Source organism: Orycteropus afer, unplaced genomic scaffold (genome assembly GCF_000298275.1).
Source record: "Orycteropus afer afer isolate SDZICR_OR568_19922 unplaced genomic scaffold, OryAfe1.0 scaffold00316, whole genome shotgun sequence".
Classification (NCBI taxonomy): domain Eukaryota; kingdom Metazoa; phylum Chordata; class Mammalia; order Tubulidentata; family Orycteropodidae; genus Orycteropus; species Orycteropus afer.
Genome location: NW_006921903.1, coordinates 3,174,243 through 3,178,909, shown reverse-complemented (window position 1 = coordinate 3,178,909; position 4,667 = coordinate 3,174,243). Strand labels below are relative to the sequence as shown.

The window sequence follows — 4,667 nt, the reverse complement described above, 5'->3', positions numbered from 1 at the left end:
TTTGCACATTTTTTAATTGGATTGTCTTTTTCATGTTGAGGTGTCGGAGTTTTCTAAAACTTTAGAGATAAGTCCTTTGCCAGATATATCATTTTTGAATATTTTTTCCCACTCGGCAGGTTCTCTTTTTACTCTTTTGGAAAAGCTTTTTGATGCACATAAAATTTAATTTTTAGAAGGTCCCAATGATCTTGTTTCTCTTCTGCTGTTTATGCATTTTTGGGCTATTCTTGGTAGTCAATTTATGGCATAAATTGGGCCCCCTAAGTTTGTCCTTATTTTCTCTTTGATGAACTTTATAGTTTTAGGTTTCACATTTAAGTCTTTGATACATCTGGAGTTAGTTTTTGTGTATGGTATGAGGTATGGATCTTGTTTCATTTATCTGCAAGTTGATATCCAGTTTTTCTAGCACCATTTGTTAAAGAGACAGCCTCTTCCCCATTCAATGGATTTTGGCCCTTTGCCAAAGATCAGCTCACCATAGGTCAATGGATCTATTTCTGGGTTCTCAATTCTGTTCTACTGGTCTATATGTTTGCCGTTGTACCAATATCAGGCTGTTTTGACAACTGTAGGCTGTATCTTAGGTTTTGAGATCTGAGAGTGCAAGACCTCCTACTTTGTTCTTCTTCAGTAATGCTTTGCTTATCCAAGATCTCTTTCCTTTTCATATAAAGTTAGTGTTTTGTTTTTTTTTTTTCCACGCTCTTAAATAGTATTGATGAATCTGGATTGGGATTGCATTGAATGTATAGATTGCTTTGGGTAGTACTGACATTTTCACAATGTTAAATCTTACTATCCATTAGCATGATATGTTCTTCCATTTTTGTAGCAGCTCTGTTGGTGTAGTGTCAAAGGAATTTTGACTGCTAACCAGAAGGCTGGAGGTTCAAACCCACCAGCCACTCCTCAGAAGGCAGAGTAGATCTCTTACAGTTTCTTGAATTAGTGTTTTGTGGTTTTCATTGTATAAGTCATTTGTGTTCCTAGCATGATTATTCCCAAGTATCTTATCTTTTTGAGTTTTTATAGAAATCTTGATTGATATGGACATCTTTGTCCAAAAGGTGAGCATAGAGTACGGGTACCCCCAATGTTGTATTGATTCCAAGGCTTTCATAAACAGATTGTCACCACTTTAGAATGACACAAATGGCTAGGAAAAAGTCAGTGTAGAGAAAGGGTGTATATGTATATGAATATGCGTGTGTGTGTGTGTGTGTGTGTGTAAGTTTGTGATTGGGTATTGACAAAAGTACGATTTGGATCCTGTATGCTTTTTCTGGAGTTGAAAGGACATTTGAAAAGGAGACTAATGGAGGTCAGAAAGGAATCCTTTGCTTCTTACCTCAATTGCCTGGAAGTTAACTTCCTTCTTAACCCAACCCAAGAGATTATTTAAGGAGCCAAACTTGAGATTGGACTGAGGTCTAAAGTGGACTTACCAGAGATGATCAATTGGACCATTAGTTCAGCCAGTTGCTCCATGGTGGAAAGTTCCAATCAGAGAGCCAGGGAGGCGGGAGTGGCCAGAGAGAAGGGATGGTATGGCCAGCAGGGGCTGAGTGAGTTTGGGCCATGACAGAACAATTAATCAGAGAACTGAGAAGGTTCAAACGTGTCCTAAAGTATGGTGTGGAACAGCTGGAGAAGGACTGGGTGATGTTGAGCAAAGTAACTCATGTGTTCTTTACACAGTCCTGTGTGGTAGGGGCCAGTCACTGTTGTACAAAAATGAGAGTTAGAGAGTTAGTTTTCCCAATAAGATGCAGAACTGTTGAGTGGGTGGGCCTGAGAGCCAACCAGAGTCTGAGGCCAGAGACCACACACATGATGTCTTGGTTTTCTAGTGCTGTCATAACAAAAAATACTGCAAGGGGTAGCTTTAAAGAACAGAAATGTGTCTCACAATTCACATTCCATTCACCATTAATTATCAATGCAATTTGATTGCATGTTTCATCAACTTCAGACTGCAGAAGTTTATAAAAATCTTCAATTTCTTCATCTTTGTCATTAGTAGTTGGTGTGTACATTTGAATAATGGTCTTATTAACTGGTTTTCCTTGCATGATATGGATATTATCCTACCATTGACATCATTGTACTTCAGGATATATCTTGAAATGTTCTTTTTTTCTCTTTCGCCAACCTTATACATAGTCTTGGGTACACTCCGCGCTTCATAGGCATACTTACTAGTTCAGTCTGTCTACCCATCTATCCACCTGTGTACCCATGTTTGCCTTCACTGACAATGCAGTACTGTATGTGCAAAAGGGTTCATCTTTGTTGTCTGTACCTCCCATGTACCTCTCTATGCCTTTCTCTTCCTCAATGCCACCATATTGATCACTCACATTTGGTACATTTGACAATAAATGTGACACCATTTCTTTTCAATTTGTCATTCTTGGCATAGAAGACCACATAATTGTCGAATTCAAAATGGCCAAAAACAGTCCATTTCATTTCACTAATGCCTACGATAATTATCTTTAAACATTTAATTTCTGTTTTGATAACTTCCAGTTCTCCTAAATGCATGCTTCACACATTCCATGTTCTAATTATGAATAGCTGTTTCTTCTCATTTTGAGTCATGCCACATCAGCAAATGGAGGTCCCAAAAGCTTTATTCATGTCATTAAGGTCAACTCTGAGGAGGCAACTCTTTCCCAGTCATATTTTGAGTATGTCCTAACCTGAAAGGCTCATCTTACAATACAAAATTGGACAATATTTCACTGCTATTCATAGGATTTTTACTGGCCAATCTTTTTTAGAGGTAGATTGACAAGTCCTTCTTCTGAGTCTGTCCTAGGCTGGAAGCTCCCTGGAACCTGCCCACTGTGGGTGGCCCTGTTGGTATTTGAAATATCAGTGGCATAACTTCTAACATCACAGTAACATGCCAGCCACAGAGTACAGAAAATCAACAGACAAGTCATGGTCAAACCATAGGGCCATGTTAAAAATACAAACTCACCTTGTTCCTACTGAAAAAAAAAATGTGTCCAAAAGAATCTTTCTGGTTATTACTGCCAGAAAAAGAAGGTGTCAAACCTTAAAGCCACGTTAGAAACACAAACTGATTCTTGCCTACTGAAAACTATAATGTGCTGAGTAGAGAATTTTTTTATGCCAGGACATAATTTCATCCTCCGTTCTCCTTCAAAGGAGTTGTAGTGGTGCAATGGTAAAGTGTTTGGCTGCTAACCAAAGCATTGATGATTCATATCCATCAACAATTCTGTGGGAGAAAGATGTAGCTGTCTGCTTTTGTAGATATTTAAATTCTATAGGGCTATTCCACTCTGTCCTATATGGTTGTTGTGAGTTGGAATTTGACTTGACGACAATATACTTGTTTATTTTATTTTATTTTCTTTCAAAATGGAACTAGCATCTACAGTATAGGATAGTCTTGATGAAACACCAAAGGGAATCTGTTATTTCTAAAATTTCCTTAGTCAAGTGATGATTATGTCCCTGTATCCCCTTGGTAAAAAAGCTAGCATCTGAGAAAAGAGCTGAGTTCAGAAATAAGCAGGAGTGACGAAAATGAAATTTGGGTTAGAATTGCACAGTACTGTATGTACTATATGTTCATTTTAAATGAATTTCTAAACCAGTAAGATCTCAATAAAAGAGGAGAAACTGTGTGAGCCTATCTGGGTACTGTGAAGTGACAGAAGGTCTGCTTTCCAAGCAATCTATGGCTGGCCGGCCATAGTCACAGGTGACTGAGGACTTGAAAAGTGGTTGAGCTTAAGATACTAGAATTGTGACTGATAATGATAATACCATTTAAATGGATACATTTGGTAGAGTGATTATTTGATGACAATCAGATATCAAATAGCAAATTCCAGGGGAGTATATAGAGATGCGTTCATGTGAATTAGTTGATTTTATGCTTGTGGTTTATATGTTCTATGTGAGAACATTGGCTGGTAACCAAGCATAGAGGAGGTACTACTGACTAAGGGTCAATCTGACATCCAAGTCGAGAAAGAGATTCATGAATGTTACTCCTAGACGAATATGGATTCCCTGGGAAAGAGAGGGACCTGGGTTCCTTTTATATACCACCCCAGAGGACTATTTGGAGGTGCTCTGGATACCACTATGAAACACCTGTGTGTAGTGAACCACTGGAAAACTGCATAGAGGAGTGCAGGTCAGTAGGTCCGGTCTGCCTATAGGAGACATGACCAGAGGTCTGGTGGGGTGGGTTTCACAGAACCACTGAACTCACAACAGAAAGAGTCTGCTTCCAGCCTTTTCCCAAGAGAGAATTCATGTCAAGGCAGACAATCCTGATCCCATATTTCTCACTGTCCACCATCCCACTTCTACTCCACATAAGAATGGACAAAAGTGGGAGGTGTCACAAAAGGCAGAAGAGAGAGAGAAGCTTCCATTCCACAATATTGACACACCCAGATGGAGAATTTTCACCTTCAGCAGTTTCCACCTGGGGGAAGTAGAGAAGTCCGATTTCAATGAGATCGTAGTGTTCATTGCTATCTTGAATATATGTTAAATATTGAGTTGATACTAGGACTGCACTATAAAAGACCTTGGAAACATCAATTTACTTGCCTCAGAGTGACTCAGAAAATCCCTGAGTGGTCATGTAGGGCAGGCAAGGATCA

At 39.0% G+C, this 4,667-nt stretch overlaps 1 pseudogene; it reads right to left on the bottom strand.

The window, feature by feature from the left end:
• Nucleotides 1–1,494, bottom strand: part of LOC103206441 — a 96,945-nt pseudogene extending 95,451 nt beyond the window's left edge.
• Between the last annotated feature and the right edge of the window lie 3,173 nt (nucleotides 1,495–4,667).